Genomic DNA, 14,336 nt, shown 5'->3' with positions numbered 1-14,336 from the left:
GATCTTATGCGGTGGCCCCTCCATACCAGATGGTGATGCTGTCAGATAGAATGCTCTTCATGGTAGATCTGTAGAAATTTGCGAGTGTCTTTTGGTAGCATACCAATTCTCTTCAAACTCCCAATGAAATATAGCTGCTGTCATGCATGTTTGTAATTGTATCAGTATGTTGGCCTAGGAGAGATGTTGACACCCAGGAACTTGAAACTGCTCGTCCTTTCCACTTCTGATCCCTTGATGAAGACAGTTGTGTATGCCCTCACTTTTCGCTTCCTGAAGTCCACAGTCAATTCTTTGGTCTTACTGATGTTGAGTGCAAGGTTGTTGTTGTGACATGATCCAACCAACGGTTCTGTCTCACTCCTGTACACTTCCTCATCACCATCTGAAATTCTGCCAACTTTCTTATTTCATAATAGTCATTTATGTCCAAAAATAATATACTTTTCAGTTGATGCAATGTCAAATACTTTATCTTTTAGTGAACACTCCCTCCATCTAGTTGTCACCATCCTGTGCCATGTCCTTAAGAGCAGCACACAGTCTGCTGGAGGAACTCAGCGGGTTGAGTAGTATTGGTGGGAGGAAAGAAATTGAAGACGTTTTGGGTTGATCCAAAGCACTAACAAGTTCTTTGCTCCCACTGGTGCTGGTTGACCCACTGAGTTCCTCCAGCAGATTGTGCCTTGCTCCAGATTCCAGCATGTGCAGTCTCTTGTGTCTCCAGTGTGCCTAAGCAGCCTTGATAAGCTTGTGTTGAGTTGTCTTCTAGAATGTCTGCCGTCTTAACTTGAAAGGATTCCCAGTTAACTAGTACTTTCCCTGATTCTTACCCCGTGACAATAAAGAAGTAGTGATGAATTTCCACATCAGAGCATCAAAGAAAGTGAAGGTGGTGGTGTTTCCATTGTGCCTGCTCAATGTGCCCTTGTATCTGATAGCATTAGGGAATTACTGCGGTGCATTATATTGATGAGCCTTGTTATCTCCAGGAGTGAGCCTTTATGATGGTTAATGAATGGACTGACAATGAGTAAGTTGGTTTTTTTTTCTTGAATAGTGTCAAGTGATTTGAGTTTAGTGCAATTCCAGTTATCTATGCAAGCAGAGACATGGCATAATCCATATAGTGAAAAGGGTGGGGAGTCAGGTAGTGACTCACTTGCCACAGAGTGTTAAGCTTTTGCCTGTACTATTTAAATGATACACAAGTGACTGCAGATGCTGGAAGCTGGAGCAGAAAGCCTGATACAGGGCTCTGACACAAAACGCTGTCTATCCCTTTCCTTCCATAGATGCTACCTGATCTGCTAAAATCCTCCAACAGTGTGGGTTGTTTTGTTTTTTGCTGATCAGTGATGGTGTTCCAAACACCTCCTACGCCACACTGGAGTGTGTAGGTGGAGTATTCTGTCAGATGCCAGGAAATGATGATTAGGTGGTTGTTTGCTGGACGTTGTCATTGTATTGTACCACCGCTTGCACAGTATGAATGTTAACGTGCTTCTTATCAGCTCAGCCTGATTGCTGCCCACGTTACGCTGTGTATAGGCATGGACTGCTTGCATTTCATCAGAATTGCAAATAGAACAGAACACTGCTTTATCAACAAATATTCTGACTTCTGACCTTTTTTGTTGGAAGAAAACTCATAGCTGAAGCTATCAAAAGGGATTGAACTTAGGGACACCAGTACCATTGTCCTGGGGCTGAGATAAGTGACCTCCAATAACCATTAAGGGACATATGACTACAAGTCACCCCAACCACAATCTATTTCAGCTGCTACCATCCAGGAAATGGTACCGCAGCATAAAAGCCAGGACCAGCAGGCTCCAGGACAGCTTTGTCCACCAAGACTGATTAACTCACACTGATTTGAGTGTATTTCTATGTTACGTTGACTTCTGTTTATTATAAATTACTATGATTACACATTGCACATTTAGACAGAGACATAACATAAATATTTTTACTCCTCATGTATGTGAAGGATGTAAGAAATAAAGTCAATTCAATTCAATTGACTTAAATTTCACAGTAACTTTAAAGGTTCTTAATGTCGTACCTGGTCAAGTACTTTTTGTTGTCAAGGGCAGCCACCTCATCTGCAGAATGCAGCTTTTTTGCCTGTGTTTAAATCATAGCCATAACAAGATCTCAAATCAAGACCTCCTAGAAGAATCCAAACAGGAGAGTGGTTAGTAGATTAAGTAGCTTCTTAATGATATTGTCATTGTAGTCATGATTGAGAAGAGGTTGATGGAGCATTGATTGAAAGGTATAATACTTTGTCAGGTTGTTGCATGAAATTTCCCCAGTTTCGACACTGATCTAGAGACATTGATGACCCTTATTATATAGGGTCAGCAGGGCGGTATGTGTCTGAATCTGATACCTTGGTCAATATTGTGAGGGCCATCTGGTATTATTCCTCAGTACATGTAGTTTTGATACAGCTGAGAGGGTTTCTTGTCATTTCCCTCTAAGTGTCCATTAAATCCAGATGATGGAGACATCACAGTTTTTAAGAATGATTGGTACAGCTTTGAGCTCTGATATATGTGTGGCGATTCATGTTTTTAGATACTCAACCTAACGCAGGAATTTTTGACTGTACTAATGAGGATTGAAGCCAGAAGTGTCTGGACCAGTTTTGCTGGCAGCATGATTCCATTCAAATAAAATTAACTTTTTTTTATTGTATAATGGTGAATGAAACAGATGTACACAATCCAGTTTCTAGACCAGACTTATTCCTTGTCTGTCGAGCTTTTGCTGTTTTGTTCTCTCAAAAATACTTCTCTTTGAGATATATTTCAACAAATAGAATGCTCTAAAGAAATATTGAGCATATTGTAGTTCTGCCATTTGTCGTGCCAAGATGAGGCCACCCTTAGGCTGGAGGAACAACACCTTATACTCTCTCTGGGTACCATCCAACCTGATGGCATGAGTATCAATTTCTCCTTCTGGTAAACAGATTCTCTCTCCCTTCCTCTATTCCTCACTCTTGACTTTCTCCTTCTTCTCACCTGTCTGTTACTTCCCCCAGGTCCGTTCTTCCTTCCTTTTCTCCCATGGTCCACTATCCTCTCCTATTAGGTTCTTGCTTCTCCAGCCCTTGACTTTTCCCACCCATCTGGCTTTACTAATCATCTTCCAGCTAGTCTCTTTCCCCTCTTCATACCTTTTTGTTCTGGCATCTTCCTCCTTTCTTCTCAGTCCTGAAGAAGGGTCTCTGCCTGAAACTTTGACTGTTTATTCTTTTCCATTAGATGTTGCATGACCTGCTTTGTTTTTTCCAGTGCTTTGTGTGTGTTGCTGTAGTTCTTAATGTTACTTCCAAGTTTCTCAACATGTATTAACTGACTCTTTTAAAGCGTAACCTATTACAGCACCAGCAGCGACCCAGGTTCAATTCTGCTGCTGTCTGTAAGGAGTTTGTACGTTCTCCCTGTAACTGTGTGGGTTTCCTCTGGGTAGTCTGATTTCCTCCCATATTTCAACGATTTAACTTAATTGATTACAGGGGTGTAATTGGGTGCCGTGGGCTCATTGGGCTGGGAGGGCCTGTTACCGTGTTGTAAAATATAAATGAAAAATAAGTAAATTTAAACAGTATTAGGTGGTTGGATTGATGTTTCCTTTTTGCCAGAGTAATCAAAAACTACTCCCATTTCCCACTTTCTTCTTCTACTTCAAATATTTACTTTATTTACCATTGAAATGTGGTGGTCTTTACCACAACCACTTAATATACATAATATAGTCTGCAGTTTAATGTTTGGAACAGAGCATTTAACAATAGTACAATTGTGGATTTAGTCATAGGAAGCATACATTTTACATTAACAGCAGGGTACTGTAGTGAGTTATGACGTTGTTGAAGGTGACATGTCTGAAATCTCTATTCATTCTTAGCTCTGTTTACCCGTACTTTACATTTGTATCCTCATCGCCTGCCCATTGAGAGCAGTTCCATATGAAAAGCAAAGAAATGTAGGAGTTTTACGACATCCTGTTGTTGATTTGGTATAGTGCATCTGTTAGCAGAACTTTAAACAAGGAACATGGGATATTAACAAAGGACCAGCAAGTCCTATCCACAAGAAGGCAGCAGGAGCAGCTGGCCAATATGTGGCCAGACAAAACCCCGTAGAGCCATAATAGTGCCAAGATCACAGGAAAACCAGCAAGGGGTTTGTTGGTTCTACAAATACACCCATAAAACAATCTACCACCAGGGAGCCCCACATTTGTTAATTATCTGCAAAGTCGAAAACATTCTTACTGGTAAGAAAAGATGACTGAATCTTCTTCAGCTCCTTTTTAACCTAAGCTGACCCTAAACCATAGGATTCAGCAGATGATATTTCTTTCCTGTAAGCCTCTCCAGAAATAGGTACAAACATACCTATGACAAATCATTTTTTTGTTTGATCAAAAGAACATAATTCTGATTAGCATAATTTCACTAGTTTATATGGAAAATTCACTAATTTAATGGTGAACTTTGGCATTAAAATCTCAAATGGCAGATGTTTCTACTGTGCTGTATGATAAGCAATACATCTTAAAGGATAAATGTAAAGTTTATCTTAATGGAATAATACTGTATGATTCAATAGATTTTGTCCTTTTTCTGTAGAATGAGAGTTTAATCAATGTAAATGAACTTTTTATAACATGCTTTAAAGTTATTTCCTGCAGAAAGCCTTTCTTTAGGATTAGATGCTCAAACTGCCATCTTCCTAATGTTTTTAAAATCCATCTTCAGCCAATATGTCCTTTCCTCAAATATATGTTCCCCTTTACTTTGATTATCAAGGTTCTCAACCATGTCTGTCCCATTCTCTGTACTAATGCTCTCTCTCTCCCTCATCACTCACCCACAGTGAAAGGAACACGTTCCTACCACCTCATCAACTTTCACATTCAGTAAATCCTTCTCTAGAATTTCTGTCAGTTCCAAAATAATACCAGCACCAGAAACATCTTTCCTCCCTTATAGCAATCCACAGAGACTATTCTCTCTGCAACTTCATGGTCTATTATTCATGTCCGCTAACACCAACTTCCTTTTTTTGTGTACCATTCCATGCAACTGTTGGAGAAATAAAATGTCCTTTTACTCCTTTTTCCATGATTATGGGCACAAACGCTACTTCCAGGTGAATCAGCAATTAATTCTATTTGGTATTCGCAATGTGACTCCATTGGAAAACCAAGTACTTATGGATGATTCACACAAAATGCTGGAGGAACTCAGCAGGTCAGGCAGCATCTATGGAAAAGAGTAAACAGTCGACATTTTGGGCCAAGACCCTTCTCAGTCCTGAAGAAGTGTCTTGGCCCAAATCATCATCTGTTTATTTTTTTCCATAGATGCTGCCTGGCCTGCTGAGTTCCTCTGGCATTTTGTGTGTGTTGCTTCAGATCATTAATATCTGCAGATTTTTTATCCTTATGGATGATTACTTAGCAGAATATTTCTGTTCATTTCTGGAAATGCAGGGTCACCTTTGAGGAGTGAAATGAGTTTGATGTTGTTTGTTGGTGTGGGCGAGATATCCAATCCTGGGATTAATTGAAGATTCGGAATGGGAATGCTACTGGCTGTTAACAACCAGCTGAGAGCCATAATAGGCAACAGTAGAAACCATTGGGTGGATGAGGGAAAAAATTCCTTGGAATGTCATCAGCTTCTCTGACTTCTCTATCCTCACACTCCCCCTAGTTGACTAGTTCTGTGCCATAGAATCTGTATGTGTTAATGGTTAGAAAGAATAACTGTGTACTTGTACTTCCTGAGTTTCTTGTACATCCACCTCTCTTCAAAAACAATGATGTCAGCAGATCTAAGAACTGATAAATGTGCCCCCTTGGGCATCTGCCTGTTTTGGCAATTGTCTGTTCAAGCTTGTTGAAGCTGTTAGCTAGTTTAAACTCTATGGCCAATTTTCCCTCAAGCTCTACACATTATTAATGCTAACTGTAGAGGCAAAGGAGCCTTTGGCAATATCAGGTCAGGGAAGAATGTTTCTGAAAGTATTCACGCAAGCTACTGGGAGCACCTACCCATTAGGGGTTTCCATAAGTCAGGTATGTTTTTTTAATTGGGATGCTGTTCCTGAGTTAAAATTACCTGACATAATGGACATCCTTTCATAGAATGAGCTTCCATAATATTATCTAATTCAGAAGTTTGACAATTTTTTTTCTTTCTTCCCCTTACTCCTTCTCCCTTCACTCCCCCCACTTCCCTTCACAACCACCCACTCTCCCCCTCCTCCCCCCTCTTCTTATCAGTCGTAAGTGTTTTTGATGTCATTAGTGGAGGTGTGGTTTCATATTGAGTGACTGAGTATTTTCTGATTTTATAGTCAAAATTGATGAACTTGTTACCCGGGAATGGTCTGCACAAATTATACAATAATTCCTTCCTTCTCATTCCACACCATCTGTTCTGTGTTAGAGTGTGGACTGTATCAGTTCTATGTAGTTCATACACTTCTGATAAATTTCAGTTGACCAGTTATTTTATTTCACCATGTCTCCGAATTCTATTGCATTTCCCTCCCTTAGAAACCACATTTGTATCTTAACTTGGTACTTATTTTTTAATCTAAAAATTATAATCCATCCCTTTGTCTCATTATAATTCAGGAGTCCATTCTTTTCACTAAAGATCTTCTATGTTTTATCACTTTAATTAGCTGAATATTTTTTTCCAAATGTGGGCATCCTGAATGCTTTTGGTACTTCCATATGGCTCAGATGCTCAGTTGCTGTTTGTCAGCTGATCTCTTTTTTTGTGCACTCTTTAGGTGGTCAAATTGCTGCTCCCTAGGTATGCATCACAGGGCCATGTACAACAAAGCAGTGAGAATTGTACAGACCAACTACGACTTGCCATTTTCTTTGAGTTGTATATCCAAAGATTTTGTTTGCCTTCTATGTTATTGCTGCATATTTTGATAATCTAATGTCTTTACAACTAAAATTTCCATTCCTCTACTTACTCTTTTGTGAAACTGCAGTTTTATGACTTTGCATTTCAGTAGAATTGTTTTCTCCTTTTAGTTCAAGCTCCTCACTTCTCAGAAAATGCTGCATTTGATCCAAGTACAGTTAATTGGGACACATCAGGACCAGTACATTAAGTGGCTGCCCAATTAACTGAAGTTTCATGGAAAAAATTAAAAAGGTATATTAAAAAAATGAACTACAGTTTAACTGAGTGACAAATTAAGTATTTAAATAAAATATAGAACAAATTAGAACACTACCACTACCGATGCCGAGTAAACTCTTCTCGGGCTTCTAGCTGAGTACAGCTATCAATTATAACCAACGTTTCAATAACAAACTCTGCCATCTTCATCAGGGATGATGCTTGGGTTTATCTAGTCCAGGGTTCTTCATCCGTGGTGAAGGTAGCAGAGTTTGTCATCGAAACGTTGGTTATAATCGATACCTTTACCTGCTGGAAGCCCAAGAAGAGTTTATTCGTCTTAGACGCCGGGAAAGCATTAGATCCTTTTCCTCTACCAAACCACTTGCTCACTGCCTGTTCCGCTGCTGGTGCTTAGAACAGCAATGAAGGTTTTCTATCTCTGTCCTTACCATCTTCTCTATTGTGGTTCAGGAGCCTCATCTTTGCCTCTATGGTATGGCTCCAAGTTATCTTTGGTCTCCCACAGTTCCTCTGCCCTTCAGGGATCCAGTGAAGAGCTGTTTTGATGATGGAGTTGGCCTCTCTTCTCAACATGTGTCAAATCTATCTCCAGTGGTTCCTCATGATGATTGTGGCCATGTCCTCTTGATGACTCTGAAGGAGCAGGGCATGGTTGGAGATCTTTCTTGGCCAGAAGATGCAGAGCATCTTCTGGAGGCTCGTGGCGTGAAATGGTGACAGCTTGGCAAGGTCACTCTCTATCATGCACCAGCATTCTGGCCTGTACAAGAGTGTGGACAGAACACAGCTCTGGTACTTGTCTGATCTCCATATGTTGCTTATTGATCTGAAGACATTTTTAGCTTTGCTGAATCTGCACTGTATGTCGTCCTTGGTCCCACCATTGTGCTGAGTGATGCTGACCAGGTAGGTGAATTTGCCGCTGCTGGGTAAGTTGATACCTATGTCTTGACAGGAGGAGAAGACTCTATAATATCACTATAGTACTATAAAACTCTGTATTAATTCCTAATAATTAGCAATGGAGCAATTCATCAGTGTACGCTGCCATGTTGTTTTGATTAACTGTAAATGAACAAAATCACCACAGACAGCTAGTGCAGAGTGTGGACTGCCTTCATACAATGCTTTTGATTATTGCATCCTCCAAGTTTTCATTTTCATTGTAACATTCAAAATGATTGTCTGTACCTTCAAATTCTTCATAGTTCCTAATTTGTTGAAGTTCTGAAATTATTTTAGTTTCACTCCGGGCTGTTTCTGGCATCTCCAGTCCAAAATGTTTAAAACTGCAGTGAGCACAACAGTTCTGAATAGTCCACTGCTTTTTGCTTGCCAACGACCAGAGACAAAAATCACTGCTTTTTGAACGGAAACACATGCAACTGATGCTTTTTAAATACTGTTCACTCTAAGCATGGTGTAGTGTCTTATGGCCACACAAGTGTACATGACTGATGCTAGTTAGAAACTGTTCAGCAACAATCTTCTGTCCTGCTTAAGTGGCATAGTGTCCCAAATAAATTAAGATGATCCTGGCTATTTTCTCAATTAGTTTTTGTTCTTTAAGAATTGTTCTAGATAAACAACTTCCCTGAATAACTGATGGCCCAATTAACCAGAATCCACTATATATTAAATTCTCATTATGTTAATTTTCAACATTTACACACAGTTTTCAACCTTGGAGACCTTTGTGACTACCCAGTTACCCTACTCACACGCCTTACCTTACCCAACTTACCTTGCACCTCAATTATGAAATTGGGTCAAAACACTAATGGCCCTAGACTGACAGGGAATGTACAGATTGAATGTCATGCTTCGCAAAGGTGTACAAGTATTTTTGTTTTATGTGTGTGGAATGCCAGCAATTAGAAAGTGGAAACATTTACACTTTGTGACATCAGCTACCATGAGTCAGACATACAATGCCCCATAAGCCACTAATGTTTCTGGGTACCATTTTGCAAAAAAAGTTACATTTTACTTTGGATAGAAAAATGTTTTCTCACATTAAAACTGCATAATTCAATGGCATATAGTTTATTTATCATGCTTTGTATTGTGAATGACATTTGTTGCCTTAGGGTGATATAGTGTTGCTATTACATCTAACATTTTATAGTACCTTGAAGAAGTATTCAGCCCCACAACTACTTTCACATTTTACTGTCTCATTTTCTAAATTTAAAATATATTGAAGTAGGTTTTTTTGAGCTAATCTACAAAATGTTGTACATCATGTCAAATAAAAAGAGGAATTCCAAACCCTGTGAATAATTTGCTAAAAATTAAAAACTAAAATTGTGAAGCTGAAAAAGAATTCATCCCCTTTGTAATTACTATGCTAACTTTCCTTGGGTGTAATACTGTATATTACCTTTCCAACTCTCCCAATATGTTGATGTAGAAAATTGGAGGATCATCTGTTTTCAATGAATTCATAAGAATAAATAACTCTTCTCTCTGTAAGGTCCAACAGTATGGTAGATTTTCAACAGACCAAACCAAAATGAAGACAAAAGAGCATTTAAAGCAAGTCAGGGAAATGGTTTTAGAGAAGTGTAAAACTGGGGAATGGTACAAGACCATCTCAAAAGCACTGAACATGCCTTTGAGCTCAGTGCTGTCCATCATGAAACATTGTGGAAAAAAAACAGGAAACCACAGCCACACTATTTAGGTCAAGCCACCCTCTGAACTTTGTTGCCAGAGAAGAATGGCACTTGTAAGAGAGGCTATTATGGCGCCAACAATCACTCTGCAGAAATCAGTGGCTGCAACTGAAGTTCATGGCTCCACAAGGCTTTGAACAAAAAGGGTATTTATGGAAGAGTGCGAGGAAGAAGCCCTGGCTTTAAAAATAAGCATATCCTTGCCTGTAAAGACTTTGCAAAGCATCACTTAGAAAATACTGTAAAAATGTGGAAGGTTTTGTGGCCAGATGAGGTTAAAGTGGAACTTCTTAGCCTCGACACTAAGTGATACTTGTGGCATAAATCTAATACTACTCATCAGCCAGATAACTCCATCCCTACTGTAAAGTATGGTGGAGGTAGTGTAATGCTATGGGGATCTTAGTCAGTAACAGGGACTGGAAATCTGGGCAAGATTGATGGAAAGATGAATGCTGCTTAAATTCAGAGAGATCCTGGATAAAAACCTGCTTGTCTCTGCCAGAAATCTTAAATGGGGGGGGAAGAGTTCATCTTTCACTAGAACAATGACCCAATGTATCTTGCCAAAGCAACCACAGAGTGCCTTCAAATGAAGAAAAGTGATGTTTCTTGAGTGCCCCAGAGTCCTACCTTTGACCCGATCAAACATATCTGAAAAGACCTCCAGATTGCTGTCCACCGCTGCTCCCCAACTAACCTGGCACAACTTCAGCAATTTTGCAAGGAGAAATGGGCAAATCTTCCTCCATCACATTGTGCAAAGCTAATAGGGACTTATCCAAAAAGACTATTGGCTGTAATAACGGCGAGAGATGGTTCATCTGAGCAAAGGGGAATGAATAATTTTGAACTGCTGACATTTATAGTTTTTGGATTTTTTTTGTTTTTCATGCATTAAAATTTTCCCTGTTGTTGGAAAAAAGGAGCATGTGATTCACAAATAAAAATTCTCAGTTAAATTGATTAAAATCTCTGGTTATAATACACGTTTATGTGAACAAAGGGTTAGGGACTGGATGCTTTTACAAGGCATTGTAGCAAAAATTGGTGACACCTGAATGTCCAGTGGTTCACTGGGCAACAAAATTACCTTGGACCAAAAGAATGAGGGATGTTCTTTGGCTGACTTCCAATGTTTTAAAATCAAAGTAATACCGTATTTGCCATCAAGCTAGAAATCTTCACTGGAATGACCCTAACATCCCTCTTCAGGATTCTAAAACAATGCTCTCACCGTTGACAAATTTCTTACATGTCTAGTGCCTCAGGAATAATAGGGCCTCAGCCATTCAGTGTTATTTTAATGGTATAGATGAAAACACAAAGTGTAACACATCCAAGTTTGCTAATGTTAGAGAAACAACTACAAAAGTGAACCATGAGGGAAGTAGAAAAAGCCTGCAATAGATATCATCAAATGGGTAACGAGAAGGAAACTGAAGGAGTATATCAGTACAAAAACTGATGGTGACGCAGTAGCGTAGTGGTTGGCACAACGCTTTGCAGTAGAGGTGACCCAGGTTCAATTCCCGCCACTGCCTGTAAGTCATTTGCATGTTCTCCCCATAACTACATGGGTTTCCTCTGAGTGCTTTGGTTTCTTCCCACAGTCCAAAGACGTACTGTTTGGTAGGTTAGTTGGTCATTGTAAATTGTCCCGTGATTAGGCTCGGATTAAGTTGGGGTTGCTGGTTGACACGACTCAAAGGGCGGAAGGACCTATGCTGTGCTGAGTCTCAATAGATAACTAACTATAAATAAATAAGTTTGGTTGGAAAAGGAGAATCTGTAATCTACATAACCTAAAGCTCGTTTGTGTTATGAGGTGTGGAGGAGATAGATTTGAAAATTAAGTGTAGAAATGTAATTCATCCACTTTTCACCCATTAAGCACAAACCTGATTTTTAATTGAAAATTGATTTCATTAGTTGATATCAAATTAAATTTCAAAATCCAGACTGTTGTGCTTTGGATCTGTGCCAGAGCAAAGGACATTTCACTGGGCATGGATGACAGTCCTCTTGCAGGTCAGCCTAGAGATTGGCTCTTCTGTTGTGCTTAGTCTTCAAGGTCAGAAAGAATTTACTATACAAATTATTGTGGAAGCCCCAGTTTCCTACAATAGTGCCAAGGAAAACTAGATTTAATATGCTGGCTTTTATAACAAGAGGAATTGAGTATAGGAGTAAAGAGGTCCTTCTGCAGCTGTACAGGGCCCTGGTGAGACCCCACCTGGAGTATTGTGTGCAGTTTTGGTCTCCAAATTTGAGGAAGGACATTCTTGCTATTGAGGGAGTGCAGCGTAGGTTCACAAGGTTAATTCCCGGAATGGCGGGACTGTCATATGTTGAAAGATTGGAGCGACTAGGCTTGTATACACTGGAATTTAGAAGGATGAGAGGGGATCTGATTGAAACATATAAGATTATTAAGGGATTGGACACACTGGAGGCAGGAAGCATGTTCCCGCTGATGGGTGAGTCCAGAACTAGAGGCCACAGTTTAAGAATAAGGGGTAGGCTATTTAGAACAGAGATGCAGAAAAACTTTTTCACCCAGAGAGTGGTGGATATGTGGAATGCTGTGCCCCAGAAGGCAGTGGAGGCCAAGTCACTGGATGCATTCAAGAGAGAGTTAGATAGAGCTCTTATAGATAGCGGGGTCAAGGGATATAGGGAGAGGGCAGGAATGGGGTACTGATTGTGTATGATCAGCCATGATGGCAGTGAATGGCGGTGCTGGCTAGAAGGGCCGAATGGCCTACTCCTGCACCTATTGTCCAATATGATGTATAACCTGATTGTAAATCATCTTGTGGTTCGAATTTGTGGCACTCTGGATCAGCATCCTACACAATTTCCTGTGCCACCACATAAGATTTTTACCTCTATCTTAGCCCATATCAACATGAAGTTTGTGTTCATTCATCTCACCCTGTGCTACCTTGTCTATACTGACTCTTACTTTAGCAACAGATTAATTAAAAAATACTTATGTCAAATTCCCTTCCCTATATCTGGAGTACCCTTAAGACTTTAAAAATTTCTACATCTATTCTTGTAGAATTTTGCTTTCTAAATTTATTCATTTCAACTTTTACAATTGTCCTTGCAGCTGGAATTCTGGAATCCTCCTATCCCCAGACCTTTGAGCCTCTTTATTGTTCTTGAGGAAACTTTTTAAACCCTGTTTAAGTTCTAAGTCATCTGCCCTGATGTGGCTCAGTCTTAAATTTGGATTGACGTTACTCCAGTGACGTGTCTGGGGATATTCTCAGATATAGATGCAAGCTTGCTTTGTTGTTGCTGCTGAAAGCATGTGGAGATGAAAATCAAAAATGCTCAATTTGAAAAGCAATCTTTGAGTTGGTTTTGTTTTACAAAATAGGAAATGTTAGCTGAGATCTTTAAAGGAATTTTATACATTTTCCTCTATCTGAACTGTGTTTTTGAATTAAATATTGCCAAAAGAGACATAACTGAAGGCACCTCCCTGTAGTCTACCTCTTTATTGAATCTGTCTTTGCTGTGACTTGTTCCCATTTCTACCCAATTACTCTGCAAAATTATTGAATTAGATTGGCAAATTGGGTATAAGTTTATCCTAAACCAATAATGAACTGATTTCAGCAAGATCCTTGTAGGCAAAGGAAAAATTTCAAGCCTGCAGTATGAACTTAACCCACCCTTTTCACTCTTCCCACTGTGAATGTTTTGTGCTTGTCTTTAATATAGTAAAAGTTTCTGACCTATCCACTAGCAGAAAGTAGTGTCCCAATTCGAGTTGGTCTTGATATTTTTAAGCAATTTTATTCTGAAATTTATGCTAAGCACAGTGCTGGTGAGATAAATATTTCAATTTTTGGTTGCTGTTTTTACATCAAGTAAAACTCTGAATATCTTTTCTTTTTTCAGCTTGCATTTGAAAGGTGAATGAATGAATTTCAAACCTCATTCACTGATGTAGATCACTTTCAACATCCACATATCCGTGGCTTAAAGGGGTCATTGGAATTTAGATTTATACAAGGTCACTTGGGATGTACATTAATTGTCATAATGCTTACCTGTTCTGGGGCAATAACAAATGCTTTTCATTATTTGCACATGACTGAGCCTGGCAGATGCTGACAGCCAGCAGATGTGTAGAATTCTGGGTGATTTGTAAGGAGTTGCACATCTGACACTCAGTAATTGCATTGTGGGACATCATCAGACCGTTGACCTGTTAGGCCGAGGTAAAGGTCAGTTCAAAGCAGCCCTGTAGTGGCTAAGCTCCTGATCCTCAACCAACTTTTAACTCCTCTGACAGTTCAGAATTTCATCTTGTAATGACGAGGATCTGTGTAAGCATGTTTTACAGCATTTCAGTAGATTAGCACGCTGCATCAAATATGATTTCAGAAAGACTAGGTCACTTTGTGCTTGCTTACTCTCTTAAATCTGAGTCAGCC

General features: G+C 39.5%; 2 protein-coding genes across 4 annotated transcripts in view; one reads left to right on the top strand and one right to left on the bottom strand.

The window, feature by feature from the left end:
* Nucleotides 1–14,336, top strand: part of lhpp (phospholysine phosphohistidine inorganic pyrophosphate phosphatase) — a 110,439-nt gene that overhangs the window by 4,181 nt on the left and 91,922 nt on the right. The gene's annotated exons all lie outside the window — the stretch shown is intronic.
* The window catches only part of nkx1.2la (NK1 transcription factor related 2-like,a), a 36,179-nt gene that overhangs the window by 17,680 nt on the left and 4,163 nt on the right, over nucleotides 1–14,336 (bottom strand). For both annotated transcript variants that reach the window (XR_012096135.1, XR_012096136.1), the window contains exon 2: nucleotides 2,069–2,175. The gene's annotated coding sequence lies outside the window, so the exon portion shown is untranslated. The remainder of the gene's footprint in view (nucleotides 1–2,068; nucleotides 2,176–14,336) is intronic.

Source organism: Hemitrygon akajei, chromosome 23, assembly GCF_048418815.1.
Source record: "Hemitrygon akajei chromosome 23, sHemAka1.3, whole genome shotgun sequence".
NCBI classification, from domain to species: domain Eukaryota; kingdom Metazoa; phylum Chordata; class Chondrichthyes; order Myliobatiformes; family Dasyatidae; genus Hemitrygon; species Hemitrygon akajei.
The sequence above is the reverse complement of the archived record's forward strand: the minus strand, read 5'-3'. Positions and strand labels throughout refer to the sequence as shown.